Genomic DNA, 17,503 nt, shown 5'->3' with positions numbered 1-17,503 from the left:
GGGTTGCAGAGCGGCGAACACTTGCTGTTGGATCTGCTGTTGGGCTGTGAAGGCTTGTTGTTGGGCTTGAAGGATATCGCTTCCTAACTGTTTCATAGCCTCGACCAACATAGCTTGTGGTCCTACCGGTACCCTACTCATTCTATCCAACATCAGTTCTACTGTGGCATCAGCGGGTAAAGAACTTATGATGTTTCTAGTCTGAGTATTCGAATTCTGAATAACACACTGCCTCAACAAAGCTGCCCTCATCCACTCCGGTACATCTGACTGTTCTATGGCACTAGTGAGGCGATCAATAAAGCGAGCAAAAGTTTCCTCCCTTCCTTGCTTAATGCCCATATAGGACGGCGAGGGCTGTGCGGTTTTAACGTGTTCAAGAGCAGCTCTAGCCGTACGCATAGCCTCCAAGCATCGCTGCGGCCCCATCTGCAGTTGTGCCCTGATTGTGACAAAAGGACCTGCCCCCATCAGTTGTTCTACTGTTACGCCTCGCAGCGGATCGCCCTGCTCCCGCGGCGTTTGAGCGGACGCTTCACAATATCGCTGCCAATGGGCCTGCCACAACAATAACTGCGACTGAGTCATAATCATTCGCATAATAACCTTAATATCCTCAGGACAAAGCACAGCACCCCCCCATATATAATTCAACATCTGCTTAGATGGCTCGCCGTGCAAACCTGATTCATTCACCGTGTTCCGTAACTGTGACAACAATTTCCAGCCTAACGGAGCATGATTACCATGATAATCCCCATGCGCATCTTCTTCAAACGCTACCGGAAAGGCCAAGGGGAGAAATTCCCCTGCCTCAGACGCTTCGTCTGCCACCTTCCTCCAATTAATACCCATCGGTCTCCTACAGGTCCCACTATCCTTTCCCGTTTCTTTATTCCCTTGCTCCCCCTTTCCTTGCTCCATCCCTTGCTGCTCCACCTTCCGCCCTATCCCTAACTCCTTTTCTTCCTCAGCCTCTTGATTGTTACTAGACCCTCCCATCGTCACCTTCACTTTTTCCCAGCACGGAGGCTCCGGGACCTTACTCGTGCTAAATAACAAGGCATTGTCTCCAGGGGGTGCCGTGGTTCCACTAGAAAACAAGGAACATCCCGCCTCCGGCGGGGGGGCTGACGGCTCTACCTTTTCCAACTTCTGAGTAACAACGGCCGCAAGGTTTTTCTCAACTTTATACCTCTTAATGCAATTGATAACCTCCCGCCACGGCTTCATTAACTTTTTACCTATCTTGTCATCATCAATCACCATATCCCATAACACGTCTCCAAATTCTCTCCACTCCTTCTCCTCAAACACCAAATCTGCAGTCTTAAAAAATCCCTTGAGCTTACCGGTTGCCACTAGTCCCGCTAGCTGTTTAATACAACCAAGCTCTACTCCCCGCTTTTCTAAAAAGCGCTGTAATAACTCTAGGGCTACTTCCTTATCCATACCTTTAACAATAAGCCTTTATCCTTTAACAACAATTAAAAACATATACCTGCCGAAGCGATATCCTTGCAGCCCTTAACCTGTAGCCCTTGCGGTGGCGAGCGTACGCAAAATCACGTAGTCAGGCTCCTAAGTCGACACACCACAGCGCAGTGTTCGGTCGCTTCTGCCCCCTGGTCGCTGCTCCCAGTGCCCCGCTCCTTGCCGCTGCTCCAGGTCGCTGTTCGGGCGCCAAATGTCGGGGCGATCGGCTAAGTCCTGCCCCGAGGGTCGCGAACCTGGAGAAGCGGCGGAAGAATGCAGCCGACTCAATGTGAGTGATAAGCAAGCTTCGTTTATTACAGTTTGGTTACACAATTTATAGAGTGATTAATTAGCTACTACATATTGCAAAGTTAGAGCTCATTATTGGCTAGCCAGCTAATTGTCAACTCCGCCCATACTCCCTCATTCTTCTCCAGCTGCATCCTGTTTTTCACATTCTTGCTAACCGCAGAGTTGATTTGTTAAATTCCTTGTTCTGTCAAGGACATGCTAAGCTTAAAATGGATTTTCTACAACAAGCAATTCGGTCGAGCCTTGCCATCCCCCCACAGATACTTTTTCTGGATGGCCGGAAGCCTTTCCTTGTCGCACCAGCAAAGCCAGAGAAGTAGTTAAAATATTGTTGAAAGAAACCATACCAAGGTTTGGGGTACCAATTGGCATGTCTTCCGATAGGGGACCACATTTTGTAGCAGAAATAGTTCAGCAAGTAAGTAAAATTTTAGGGATAAATTGGGATTTACATACCCCCTGGAGGCCACAATCAAGTGGGAGAATTGAAAGAATGAACCAAACATTAAAGCGACAAATAAGTAAAATTTGTCAAGAGGTGTCTTTGAAATGGCCACAAGCTTTACCATTAGCACTTCTGAGAGTCAGAGTTCAACCTAGATCTAAAGATGGTGTAAGTCCATACGAAATTCTGTATGGCAAACCTTATCAGACTCCTTTAATCCCAGGGGATACGAAAATAACAGGGGAAACAGATTTAAAGATGTATTTGATTTCTTTAGGAAAAACACTTGAAGCACTCCGAAAATACGTTGTGCTGACCAGATCGCTTGCTTTGGATACACCTGTGCATCAATATCCACCAGGTGATTTCGTGTGCATAAAGACTTGGAACTCTGAACCACTGCAGGTGAAGTGGAAAGGACCTTTTCAGGTACTGTTAACAACTGACACTGCGATCAAAGTAGAAGGGGTGGAACCGTGGATACACTACACCCGAGTGAAGAAGGCCCCTTCGTGGAGAGTCATCAACAGAGATCCAGAGACTGCAAAACTGACTTTGAAATATATCTAAAAAGAGTAGCTATTGCTGTAAAATGCGGGGAGACTGTATCTCGATCTGGAAACTGATGATAATAGGAGCACTGTTCAGGGTATTGGAAGTAAGAACAAAAGACATTACTAGGCTGCCAATAAAAGCAGAACAATTAATATACCTCCCAAGGAGGACTCCAGAAGAAAATTTGATGATCGGGCTTATAAAAGAATTTGCAAATTTACAAAACGTGACCCAAATAACTGCGTGTCTTCCAATCCCAAGGGCAGTAGGAGAATCAGTTCCGTGGGGAATCTTGACAACAAATCGAAGTAACAAAGAACCCAACAAGAACGGTACTCATTGTGAACAAGTTCCCCTTGTTGAGTGGCAGGAACGAATAGATTGTGTTAGAAAACAATGGAAAACCCCTGGAAGTAAAGCAAATTGTGAGAAGTTACTAAATTATGTTTTTGTCCAAATAGTTTTTCCCAATATAGGTTGGTGTGCTTATGATGAACCCGTTAAGAAAAATGTTACTCGAACAATCATGAAATGGGAATGCAAAGAGCCCAATCAAACTAAACAACAGATAACTTTGTGGGATTCAGTATGGTCAATGGCCATCACATCTCAGTTCCAGTACATGGCCAGTGCCCCCTGGTGTTTCACCTGGGATGGGATGATTTTTGCAGCTTTCCCATCGGTCGATGACAAAGGAAGTACTTCCCGGGAAAAGGAAATTGTAGTACCCTGGTGGAATTGTACAAAAATGTGTAATTGCAGTACAGTTAGTAAAGCAATCCAAAGTGTTCCACCTTTAGCAGCTGCCTTGAAATATGGATGCCAGTGTAGGGGACTTAGAAATGATTTACAGTTGACTGATAGCTATAAGCCCCAAAGAGGAACATTCTTTAGTTGTAGAAAATCTACAATTCAAAGTCCAGGACACTTAGTTTGGGCAATGAGTGATGGAACCTGGTCCACTCACCTACCGGTTGATGGTAAGGTAAAACAAATTACTTTAGGAATGCCAACATTATGTCCAATTTGGAAAAAGACTCCCTTTAAGGGGAACTCTGAGAATTTGAAATTATTACAAATAAAAAGATCAGAAGTTGAAGAAGATGAAAACTGGAATGAGCCTTCAACAGGAGTAAAAATTGGATGGGCCTTAGAATCTTTATTGACTCCCTTATCGACTTATAGGAATAAAGCCTGGTTATATAAACTAACTGGTCAAGTAGAAAAATTAGCAAATGTAACAAGGAGAGGATTCAGACAGTTAAACCTACAGTTGCAAGCAACCTCAAGAATGACGCTGCAAAATAAAATGGCCTTAGACATGCTCCTGTTAAAAGAACATGGAGTATGTGAGTACCTAAAAGGTAGGAGAGATCATTGCTGTCTACATATCCCCAGCGTCACTCAGGATGTTGAACATGACTTAAACGTACTAAAACAAATAGAAAAAGACACTCAGGAAATCCAACAGGACATGCAAGAAAATTGGCTTGATAAAATTTTTAACGGATTAGGGTGGAATATTAGTTCTTGGGTCAAATCTTTAATCGGTACCGGACTGCTTTTACTGGTAGTAGTTTTAATAATACTGCTCATATATTATTGTCTGAAAAAGGAACTCACCAGCAGAACAGCTTTTAATCGAATGATTATTCAGGCTATTGCAAGAAGACAAAACCTTAGTGAGTCGGTTGTTACACTTCCACCACCCTATAGCGAAACAAGTGGACTATAAGTGTAGTGTTGTGATTCTGAAAAAAATATTATAATAATATTTAATTATTATATGATTAAGAAAAATGTAATTATGGAAGTATTGAAAAGAGAATTATTTCAAAACTTCCAAAGGGGGGAAATGTAACCAAGGTGATGGAATTAGTTAATCATAAAACACGAACAATGCTGCTATGTCCCTTGTACAGCCCTGCCCATCTGGACATTAGGTCTGGGAACAGAGGGTTTACTCCCTAGGTAGTCATCAATGTTAAACAATAATGGTGAAGGGGATTTTTAATAGAAATAGCGTTACCAAAAGGTTGCAGGTGTATTTGTGGTACCTATCTATTGTGTGAATTAACTGAAGCAAAAAGTCATACATCTCCCCCCAAAGAAGTTAGTTTCAATTAAAACCAGCAGGTGCCTAGAACTGGTCAAGACGACCCGTGCCGCAGGGACAAGAGCCAGAAGAGGACTGAGTTTGCGCAGAAACTGTGACGAAGAGGATAAGCCTTCATCTTGGGACCCCCGACGACCACCACTAGGAGGCACTGCGCAAGCGCGGGTGGGAGGAGTGTATGAAAATGGACTGATTTGACTACGAAACAAAGGGCTTATGTAATCAGACGAATATGTATATTTTGATCTATATAAACTGCACGAAAAGGGTATGGGGTATGCACGCTTGGTGGAATTATCCCCCGTGCATCCAGCGCTGCAATAAAGAATGCTGCCTTTTAACACTACATTGGTGTTACGACGTTTTCTTCCCGGATTTTCGGTGACAGTTTCTGGCACCCCAGATGGGACCCTGCTTGTGAAAACCGACGGATCCGCGGGATCACGGGACCTGCAGCCGGCATCGAGGGATTCTCGAGGAGAACCTCTGATGCCCGGACCGAAGGATTCCAAGTAAGTCCCCTGGAATTTAATTAAGGCATTCTTTAAGTATAATATACGCCTGCTCGTAAATCGCGGTGAAAACCTCGTAGAGTTGGGCTAAAAGGTACCTTTGTGGAAAGACTCTGCTCGGTGAAAGCCGGTGGAGCGGGGCCCAAGGGGGAGGTCTTCAACAGGGGGTTGAAGTCTCCAGGATCTCAGCAGGGGTCTGGGATCCCAAAAGGGAGCTCCAACAAGGGTTGGGGTCCCTCTGATTAGTGTTTGTGATATAGTGCACAATCACTACCACTGGTCATTTGAAGGATGGGCACCTTTCCGAGTAAAAGACCCATCCCAAGGGGCACGCCTTTGGGATGTATTTTAAAACACTGGAAAGAGCTGGGGGGAGACCCTTTAACTCGGAAACAATTGAATATTGTAATCCTTGGTGGCCGTTATATACTCTGGATGACGGGGAGAAGTGGCCGGACGACGGGACACTGTGTTATAATACCACTTTGCAATTGATGTTGTTTTGTAAAAGGGAAGGTAAATGGGAAGAAATGACATATGTAGATTTGCTTTTCTCGTTGAGAAATCATCCGGAATGGCAAAGGCAGTGTGGGATACATCCGCATAGTTCTATGGTAATGGCTTTGGGAAAGGGAAAATGTAAGAAAGGTTCAAAGAAATGCTGCGCCGCTTGTAGCGTCGGGAAAGAATGTTTGAAGTTTGAGTCTGAGGAGGATGATGTCGAGCTAATGGTGGCACCGCGTCGGAAATGGGGGGATAATCATGCAGAGGGATCCGAGATCGGTAGCCCTTCCACGTCCCCTCTGGGGGAGGGTGCGGGAGAATTTAGCCCGGTTTCGGGAAGAACGCGGGGAAGGACGGGGGGGGCAGCGGAGCCAGCTCCCCTCCAGGCCCCTCTCCGAGAAGCAGTAGGAAATACTGGTCCGGTGACAGTAAAGGTTCCGTTTTCGATAACTGATTTAAGGTCGTGGAAGGAAATAGCAGGCACTTATCGAGAAGACCCTGAGAGAGTAGCAAAGGTCTTTGAGACAATAATTAGGACCCAGGATCCTGACTGGAATGATTTGCAGGTGATTTTAGATACTTTGCTTGATGGCACAGAGAAAAGGATGGTACTGAATACTGCTAAGAAACAGGTAGAGGGAGCTCACGCCCACGGAGATTTGCAGGGACCGGTAGATCAGAACTTTCCCTCTTCAGATCCTGACTGGGACCCGAATCAGCCGGGACCCAGAGGAATGTTGACCAGATATCAGAGGTGGATTTTGTTCGGTGTTAAACATGCAATGCCAAAGGCGATAAATTGCTCAAAAATTTATGAAATAAGGCAGGAGCTAAATGAGTCTCCTTCAGCTTTCATGGACAGACTGAAGGAAACTGCCCGAAAGTATACTAATTTGGACCCAGAACAACCAGACGAAGCAATACAATTGGCCTCCATATTCATGGGTCAATCGGCTCCCGATATTAGCAAAAAGCTCCAAAAATTGGAAGGACCTGAATCTAGAGATTTGGGAAAAATGCTTGAAGTAGCATGGACTGTGTATAATAATAGAGAAAAAGAGAAGGAAGGAAAACAGGCTCGGAGAGATGGAAAGTTATTGGCGGCTCTAGCTGGGAATAACAGAAAAGGCAGAGGAAGAGGAAGAGGAAGAGGGATGAATATTGGAGAAAGGGAAAGGATAAATCTTCGATTAGCACCAGACCAATGTGCTATTTGTAAGGAACGTGGGCACTGGAAAAGAGAATGTCCTAAGGCCGGGGAGTTAGATCCGACTCTTCGCGCGATTAAATTGATGACTTTAGATGAGGAATCACGAAGAGGACCGGGGGAGTCAACCCTAGCTGAACCCCTGGTTACACTAGAGCTAGGGAATGAAGAAGTAGAATTTTTAGTAGATACGGGAGCCACTTGTTCGGTATTGAACACATGTAGAGGAAAATGCAGTCATCATTCGGTAGATGTCGTTGGTGCGACAGGACAAAGGGAAAATCGGCCTTTTCTGGAACCATTAAAATTTAAATTGGGAAAACAGTGGGTAACACACCAGTTTTTATATATGCCTGAATGCCCTTTGCCTTTGTTAGGGCGAGACTTGTTAAGTAAATTGGAGGCACAAGTAACTTTTAAAAATGGGGAAATTGAATTATTGATACCGGAATCAAAAGCCATAGAGGCGAAAGTATTTATGTTACAGGATTCTTTTAAAGAAGAACGAATTCCAGAAGAGGTGGAAAATGCTGTAACCCCCTTGGTTTGGGCAAGTGAGGTTCCAGGACGATCGAAACTGGCAGAACCGGTAAAAGTGACCTTAAAAGCCGGATCCAAACTGGTAAGACAAAAACAGTATCCTATTAAGTGGGAGGCACGAAAAGGATTAGAGGGGTTAATCTCGAAATTTTTGGAATATGGGCTTTTGGTAGAATGCGAGTCAGAATATAACACACCTATATTGCCGGTAAAGAAACCTGGGGGACGGGAATATCGACTAGTCCAGGGTCTAAGAGCTATAAATCAAATAGTTCAAGATATACACCCAGTAGTAGCCAATCCCTATAGTTTATTGACATCCCTGAAAGAGGAGCATAAATGGTTTACTGTACTAGATTTAAAGGAGGCCTTCTTTTGCGTACCTCTGGATGCACAAAGTCAAAGCATATTTGCTTTTGAATGGGAGAGCCCTGCAACAGGACGAAAGATGCAACTGACGTGGACTGTACTTCCACAAGGATTTAAAAAGAGCCCCACAGTATTTGGAAACCAGTTGGCAAAGGAATCAGAAATATGGAAGAGACAAAACCAGGAAAAGGGGACATTGTTACAATATGTGGATGATATTCTGATGGCAGCAGAAATCAAAGAAGAATGTTTTGAAATTACTATCAGTTTGTTGAATTTTCTGGGCCAAGGAGGATATAGAGTCTCCAGAAATAAGGCCCAGATAGGAAGAGAAGCAGTGATTTATCTGGGATTTGAAATATCTCAAGGGCAAAGGCAACTAAGCAACGAAAGGAAGGAAGCCATTTGCCAAATCCCAGAACCTAACAGTCCAAAGGAGCTGAGAACCTTTTTGGGAATGATTGGATGGTGTCGGCTTTGGATTCCAAACTATGGACTATATGTGAAGCCACTCTACAACGCTTTAAGAGAATCCAAAGACTTGTATCTGACATGGACACCTGAATGCCAAAAATCATTTAAAGAACTTAAAAAAGCATTGATGATGGCCCCTGCTTTGGGTTTACCTAATTTAACCAAACCTTTTGAACTGTTTGTCCATGAGAGGCAGCATCTGGCCCTTGGAGTGCTGGCACAACGTCTGGGATCCTGGAAGCGGCCAGTAGGATATTTCTCTAAACAACTTGACAACGTGAGTAAAGGATGGCCGGGATGTTTGCGCGCTGTGGCAGCGACGGTATTGCTGATTCAGGAAGCTCAAAAATTGACTATGGGCCAAAAGATGGTGGTGTATGTACCACACATGGTGGTAACTGTTCTAGAACAAAAGGGGGGTCATTGGCTGTCCCCCAGCAGAATGCTGAAATATCAAGTTGTCTTACTGGAGCAAGATGATGTGGAATTAAAAACCACAACCATCGTAAATCCAGCAATGTTTCTGTCGACGGAGAATCCGACAGAAAATCTAGAACATGACTGCCTGCTAACTGTTGAACAAGTCTATTCCAGCAGACCGGACCTGAGGGATGAGCCTCTGGAGAACCCTGCTCTGGAGTTGTTCACGGATGGAAGCAGCTTTGTGAAAGAAGGAAGACGAACGGCCGGATATGCTGTTGTCACCATCACCGAGGCACTGGAGTCAGGAACGCTGCCTGCAAATCCCTCGGCACAGAAAGCAGAACTGGTGGCGTTGAGGCAAGCCTTGCGAATGGCAGAAGGAAAAAGGGTAAATATATGGACTGACTCTAAATATGCATTTGGTGTGATTCACGCTCATGGAGCCATCTGGAAAGAAAGAGGACTGCTCTCAGCCCAAGGTTCATCGATAAAACATAAAGAAGAAATCCTTCAGCTCCTCGAAGAGGCGCAGAAACCAAAGGAAGTGGCAGTGATGCACTGCAAGGCTCATCAATTTGGTCAGACAGCTGTAAACATAGGTAATCGATTGGCAGACAAAACAGCAAAGGAGGCTGCTGAACAAGGTATCCTTGCTCTAGTACCAGTAAAACAAATAAAAATCCCAAATCTGAAACCAAAATACAGTAAACTGGATGAACAATTAGCAGAACAATTGAAAGCATCACAAAATATAGAAGGGTGGTAGGTAACGCCAGAAAAACAGGTAATTGTAACCCCGCAAGTTATGTTAGAACTTGTGAAAGAAAAACATGCACAGACACATTGGGGTGTAGATGCTATGGTCTCGAGCCTAAAATCATCTGTGGTGTGTGTAGGAAGGACAGGAGTAATTAAATCCATAGTAACTAAGTGTCCAATTTGTCTCAAAAATAATTCTTTAAATCGGAAAAGGGCACCCCTAGGAGTAACAAAACAGGGTAACATTCCAGGAGATTACTGGCAAGTTGATTTTTCTGAACTCCCCAGGCAGAATGGATTCAGGTATCTATTAGTATTCATTGATACTTTTTCTGGATGGCCGGAAGCCTTTCCTTGTCGCACCAGCAAAGCCAGAGAAGTAGTTAAAATATTGTTGAAAGAAACCATACCAAGGTTTGGGGTACCAATTGGCATGTCTTCCGATAGGGGACCACATTTTGTAGCAGAAATAGTTCAGCAAGTAAGTAAAATTTTAGGGATAAATTGGGATTTACATACCCCCTGGAGGCCACAATCAAGTGGGAGAATTGAAAGAATGAACCAAACATTAAAGCGACAAATAAGTAAAATTTGTCAAGAGGTGTCTTTGAAATGGCCACAAGCTTTACCATTAGCACTTCTGAGAGTCAGAGTTCAACCTAGATCTAAAGATGGTGTAAGTCCATACGAAATTCTGTATGGCAAACCTTATCAGACTCCTTTAATCCCAGGGGATACGAAAATAACAGGGGAAACAGATTTAAAGATGTATTTGATTTCTTTAGGAAAAACACTTGAAGCACTCCGAAAATACGTTGTGCTGACCAGATCGCTTGCTTTGGATACACCTGTGCATCAATATCCACCAGGTGATTTCGTGTGCATAAGGACTTGGAACTCTGAACCACTGCAGGTGAAGTGGAAAGGACCTTTTCAGGTACTGTTAACAACTGACACTGCGATCAAAGTAGAAGGGGTGGAACCGTGGATATACTACACCCGAGTGAAGAAGGCCCCTTCGTGGAGAGTCATCAATAGAGATCCAGAGACTGCAAAACTGACTTTGAAATATATCTAAAAAGAGTAGCTATTGCTGCAAAATGCGGGGAGACTGTATCTCGATCTGGAAACTGATGATAATAGGAGCACTGTTCAGTGTATTGGAAGTAAGAACAAAAGACATTACTACGCTGCCAATAAAAGCAGAACAATTAATATACCTCCCAAGGAGGACTCCAGAAGAAAATTTGATGATCGGGCTTATAAAAGAATTTGCAAATTTACAAAACGTGACCCAAATAACTGCGTGTCTTCCAATCCCAAGGGCAGTAGGAGAATCAGTTCCGTGGGGAATCTTGACAACAAATCGAAGTAACAAAGAACCCAACAAGAACGGTACTCATTGTGAACAAGTTCCCCTTGTTGAGTGGCAGGAACGAATAGATTATGTTAGAAAACAATGGAAAACCCCTGGAAGTAAAGCAAATTGTGAGAAGTTACTAAATTATGTTTTTGTCCAAATAGTTTTTCCCAATATAGGTTGGTGTGCTTATGATGAACCCGTTAAGAAAAATGTTACTCGAACAATCATGAAATGGGAATGCAAAGAGCCCAATCAAACTAAACAAGAGATAACTTTGTGGGATTCAGTATGGTCAATGGCCATCACATCTCAGTTCCAGTACATGGCCAGTGCCCCCTGGTGTTTCACCTGGGATGGGATGATTTTTGCAGCTTTCCCATCGGTCGATGACAAAGGAAGTACTTCCCGGGAAAAGGAAATTGTAGTACCCTGGTGGAATTGTACAAAAATGTGTAATTGCAGTACAGTTAGTAAAGCAATCCAAAGTGTTCCACCTTTAGCAGCTGCCTTGAAATATGGATGCCAGTGTAGGGGACTTAGAAATGATTTACAGTTGACTGATAGCTATAAGCCCCAAAGAGGAACATTCTTTAGTTGTAGAAAATCTACAATTCAAAGTCCAGGACACTTAGTTTGGGCAATGAGTGATGGAACCTGGTCCACTCACCTACCGGTTGATGGTAAGGTAAAACAAATTACTTTAGGAATGCCAACATTATGTCCAATTTGGAAAAAGACTCCCTTTAAGGGGAACTCTGAGAATTTGAAATTATTACAAATAAAAAGATCAGAAGTTGAAGAAGATGAAAACTGGAATGAGCCTTCAACAGGAGTAAAAATTGGATGGGCCTTAGAATCTTTATTGACTCCCTTATCGACTTATAGGAATAAAGCCTGGTTATATAAACTAACTGGTCAAGTAGAAAAATTAGCAAATGTAACAAGGAGAGGATTCAGACAGTTAAACCTACAGTTGCAAGCAACCTCAAGAATGACGCTGCAAAATAAAATGGCCTTAGACATGCTCCTGTTAAAAGAACATGGAGTATGTGAGTACCTAAAAGGTAGGAGACATCATTGCTGTCTACATATCCCCAATGTCACTCAGGATGTTGAACATGACTTAAACTTACTAAAACAAATAGAAAAAGACACTCAGGAAATCCAACAGGACATGCAAGAAAATTGGCTTGATAAAATTTTTAACGGATTAGGGTGGAATATTAGTTCTTGGGTCAAATCTTTAATCGGTACCGGACTGCTTTTACTGGTAGTAGTTTTAATAATACTGCTCATATATTATTGTCTGAAAAAGGAACTCACCAGCAGAACAGCTTTTAATCGAATGATTATTCAGGCTATTGCAAGAAGACAAAACCTTAGTGAGTCGGTTGTTACACTTCCACCACCCTATAGCGAAACAAGTGGACTATAAGTGTAGTGTTGTGATTCTGAAAAAAATATTATAATAATATTTAATTATTATATGATTAAGAAAAATGTAATTATGGAAGTATTGAAAAGAGAATTATTTCAAAACTTCCAAAGGGGGGAAATGTAACCAAGGTGATGGAATTAGTTAATCATAAAACACGAACAATGCTGCTATGTCCCTTGTACAGCCCTGCCCATCTGGACATTAGGTCTGGGAACAGAGGGTTTAGTCCCTAGGTAGTCATTAATGTTAAACAATAATGGTGAAGGGGATTTTTAATAGAAATAGCGTTATTAAATGATTGCAGGTGTATTTGTGGTACCTATCTATTGTGTGAATTAATTGAAGCAAAAAGTCATACATCTCCCCCCAAAGAAGTTAGTTTCAATTAAAACCAGCAGGTGCCTAGAACTGGTCAAGACGACCCGTGCCGCAGGGACAAGGGCCAGAAGAGGACTGAGTTTGCGCAGAAACTGTGACGAAGAGGATAAGCCTTCATCTTGGGACCCCCAACGACCACCACTAGGAGGCACTGCGCAAGCGCGGGTGGGAGGAGTGTATGAAAATGGACTGATTTGACTATGAAAGAAAGGGCTTATGTAATCAGATGAATATGTATATTTTGATCTGTATAAACTGCACGAAAAGGGTATGGGGTATGCACGCTTGGTGGAATTATCCCCCGTGCATCCAGCGCTGCAATAAAGAATGCTGCCTTTTAACACTACATTGGTGTTATGAGGTGTTATTCCCGGATTTTCGGTGACACCCTCATCATCTTCGTAACCCTTCACTGGACTCTCCAGTAGTTCCTCATGTTTCTTGAAGTGGGGAGCCCAGAGCTTGAACACAGCACTCAAGACGGGGCCTCCCCAGGGCAGAGCAGAGGAGGAGGATAATCTCCCTCAACCTCCTGGCCACACTTCTCTTGATGCACCCCAGGATCCCCTTGGCTTTCTTGGCAGCCAGGGCACGCTGCTGGCTCATGGTCAGCCTGTCGTCCACCAGGACACCCAGGTCCCTCTCCCAGAGCTGCTCTCCAGCAGGGCCGCCCCAGCCTGTACTGGTGCCTGGGGTTGTTCCTCCCCAGGTGCAGGACCCTGCATTTGCCTTTGTTGAACCAGCAGGGGGGAAAGAAAAGAAATAATTAAAACAATCACCGCACCAGACACCAAGTGCAGGGAAACTTCATCTCTCCTTACTGCCCATTTCCCAGGCAAACCTCCAAACCCTGGGGCCAGCCAAGACAAAGGCGGCTTTGGGAAGCGGCATCTTCCCTCAGGCTCTGGCCACAAGCTCTCTGACCAAGGCAATGCCTTCTGCAGGAGCACTTGAGGAGCACTGCAGAGCTCTCTGGCCTCCACCCCTGCACAGCCAGGGCCAGCAGCCGTAAGAAATCGCAGGCAGACATCTTGCAAATGATCCCCGCGCTTTGGAGCTCCCACTGGTTTTTCCTCCTCGGTGCTAGGTGACACTGCTGACAGTTGTTTCTTCTCAAAGGCTGAAAGGAAAGAAGAATTTAGAAGGAGAAAGGGAATTCTAATCTAGGTGGGGCAATGTTTTCAGGGCTTTTTTGGATGCTGCAATGAAAACTGATGTGAAAAAAATTCATTACAAAAAAAGAAAAAACAGAGAGAAACCACAATCCTGAAAGTTTTCCTTTTCTTCTTCAGAGCACAGCCTTTGTGCATCAGTCATTCACCAGCTCTCCTCTTCCTGGCAAAGGTTCATATTTTCTCTAACCAGACGAGGTACGTGTCCGCCTCGCCACTCGACGCAGAGAGAAAAGGAATTGTTAAAGCAAGAAGACAGTCAAGTAACACTTGTACTTCCAAAAAAATCATCCATCTCCATTGGCTAAAAAGAAAGGAGATGGCCTAGTGGATGTCTACTACTGATCGCCCAGCTGCAATGGAAGCACCCACGAGTTCTTCCTTAGGCCATCAGGAGAAAGTTCCAGACCTCATCCTTACGGGAGATTTCAACCTCCCACACATCAGCTGGCAACATCCCACTGCTCTGACGCCACCAGCGCTGCTCCTCAGGGCTCAGCTCCAGGGCCAGCTCCGTCATGTTTCGTTACCAGCCATCTGGAAGCAGGGGTTCAACGCACCAGGAGCCACCTTGCTGACGGTACCAAACTGGGAGGTGCTGTTGACTCTCTGGGGGGACAAGAGGCCTTGCTGAGGGATCGAGACAGATGGCAGCGCTGGGCTAGGATTAATGGGATGGCGCTGAGCGACTCCAAATGCCGCATTCTGCGCCTCGGACGGAGCCCTGCCAGGCACAAGTCTGAACTGGGAGACGAGTGGCTGGAGAGCAGCCCTGCAGAAAGGCATCTGGGGCTGCTGCGCGACACCAGGCTCAGCGTCACTCAGCAGTGTGCCCTGGCCGCAGAGAGGGCAAACCGCACCCGGGCTGCATCCAGCACAGCATCACCAGCCGCTCAAAAGCGGTGAGCATCCCGCGGGATGCAGCGCTCCTGCAGCCTCAGCAGGTCCAGTCAAGAAACAAACGACAACTGGCCTGAAGCAGCCATCGTCAGGGGCTTCTCTGCTTCCTACGTACCGGCTGACTTGTCACGGGAACCCTCTGCAGCGCGTCATCAAGTCCCACATGGCCTGAAATGGGCAGCAGAGCTCGGGGGTACTACTCACTCGATCGTGACCTTCATTCGTCTGAAACAAATGACGAAAACTTCAGCAGTATTCCCAACAAAACTGCTTTTCTGGATACCTCTTTGCTACTGAGAAGAGGGGTGGCCTAAGGAGAAAGGGACAACAAACACAGCTCCCCATCATACGTACTTGCTCATGCTCTTGTCCATTCACGGCCAACACCGGGTTTCCTTGCGCCAGGCGTTTCTACACGCTCCTCGGGTTCTACACGACACCAGGGAATTCAGACCTGTCAGGGAAATTCCCTTCCCCAACTCTGCTCTCGGTCAGGCTGTACAGCAGGAAAGTCTCTTACCTTGGGAGACACCTCTCAGGTCCCATCACACCCTGCAAAGTAACGAGCTCGTGGAACTTCCCTGGCGACTCTGCTGTCGAGAGGCAGCGAGGTGGAAGCAGGCCGTCCTGAACACACCCGGGCAGGAGCAGGGCTGCTCTTCCCACCCAGTCCCTCTGCAGACAAGGGCAGCCCCACCTCAAAACTGCCCTTCTCCAGGCTTGGAGGAGAAAAAGGGGATCCATTTGCTCTCCCTCATCACGCAATGCGCATCACTCAGCACTGTATTCTTCCCACTGACTGCAGCCTTTGGTGCCTTTGCATTGACTGAAAAGGCCCTAAAAGCTGCTCTGACCAATTCCCCATCTCACCGGAGGTTCCGAGGGTGCCTCTGTATCACCCGCAAATTTGGCCTAACTCCTGCTCCCTTCGGACACGATCAGCAGCACCTGACACAACTTCCATCCCAGTCGGGCAGTCTGGTGTGGGGGGATGGCAAGGCTCGACCGAATTGCTTGTTGTAGAAAATCCATTTTAAGCTTAGCATGTCCTTGACAGAACAAGGAATTTAACAAATCAACTCTGCGGTTAGCAAGAATGTGAAAAACAGGATGCAGCTGGAGAAGAATGAGGGAGTATGGGCGGAGTTGACAATTAGCTAGCTAGCCAATAACGAGCTCTAACTTTGCAATATGTAGTAGCTAATTAATCACTCTATAAATTGTGTAACCAAACTGTAATAAACGAAGCTTGCTTATCACTCACATTGAGTCGGCTGCATTCTTCCGCCGCTTCTCCAGGTTCGCGACCCTCGGGGCAGGACTTAGCCGATCGCCCCGACATCTGGCGCCCGAACAGGGACCTGGAGCAGCGGCAAGGAGCGGGGCACTGGGAGCAGCGACCAGGGGGCAGAAGCGACCGAACACTGCGCTGTGGTGTGTCGACTTAGGAGCCTGACTACGTGATTTTGCGTACGCTCGCCACCGCAAGGGCTACAGGTTAAGGGCTGCAAGGATATCGCTTCGGCAGGTATATGTTTTTAATTGTTGTTAAAGGATAAAGGCTTATTGTTAAAGGTATGGATAAGGAAGTAGCCCTAGAGCTATTACAGTGCTTTTTAGAAAAGCGGGGAGTAGAGCTTGGTTGTATTAAACAGCTAGCAGGACTAGTGGCAACCGGTAAGCTCAAGGGATTTTTTAAGGCTCCAGATTCGCTATTTGAGGAAAAGGAGTGGAGGGAATTTGGAGACGTGTTGTGGGACATGGTTATTGATGACGATAAGATAGGTAAGAAATTAATGAAGCCGTGGCGGGAAGTTATCAATTGCATTAAGAGGTATAAAGTTGAGAAAAACCTTGCGGCCGTTGTTACTCAGAAGTTGGAAAAGGTAGAGCCGTCAGCCCCCCCGCCGGAGGCGGGATGTTCCTTGTTTTCTAGTGGAACCACGGCACCCCCTGGAGACAATGCCTTGTTATTTAGCACGAGTAAGGTCCCGGAGCCTCCGTGCTGGGAAAAAGTGAAGGTGACGATGGAGGGGTCTAGTAACAATCAAGAGGCTGAGGAAGAAAAGGAGTTAGGGATAGGGCGGAAGGTGGAGCAGCAAGGGATGGAGCAAGGAAAGGGGGAGCAAGGGAATAAAGAAACGGGAAAGGATAGTGGGACCTGTAGGAGACCGATGGGTATTAATTGGAGGAAGGTGGCAGACGAAGCGTCTGAGGCAGGGGAATTTCTCCCCTTGGCCTTTCCGGTAGCGTTTGAAGAAGATGCGCATGGGGATTATCATGGTAATCATGCTCCGTTAGGCTGGAAATTGTTGTCACAGTTACGGAACACGGTGAATGAATCAGGTTTGCACGGCGAGCCATCTAAGCAGATGTTGAATTATATATGGGGGGGTGCTGTGCTTTGTCCTGAGGATATTAAGGTTATTATGCGAATGATTATGACTCAGTCGCAGTTATTGTTGTGGCAGGCCCATTGGCAGCGATATTGTGAAGCGTCCGCTCAAACGCCGCGGGAGCAGGGCGATCCGCTGCGAGGCGTAACAGTAGAACAACTGAT

This window comes from Opisthocomus hoazin, chromosome 34 (assembly GCF_030867145.1).
Source record: "Opisthocomus hoazin isolate bOpiHoa1 chromosome 34, bOpiHoa1.hap1, whole genome shotgun sequence".
NCBI classification, from domain to species: domain Eukaryota; kingdom Metazoa; phylum Chordata; class Aves; order Opisthocomiformes; family Opisthocomidae; genus Opisthocomus; species Opisthocomus hoazin.
The sequence above is the reverse complement of the archived record's forward strand: the minus strand, read 5'-3'. Positions refer to the sequence as shown.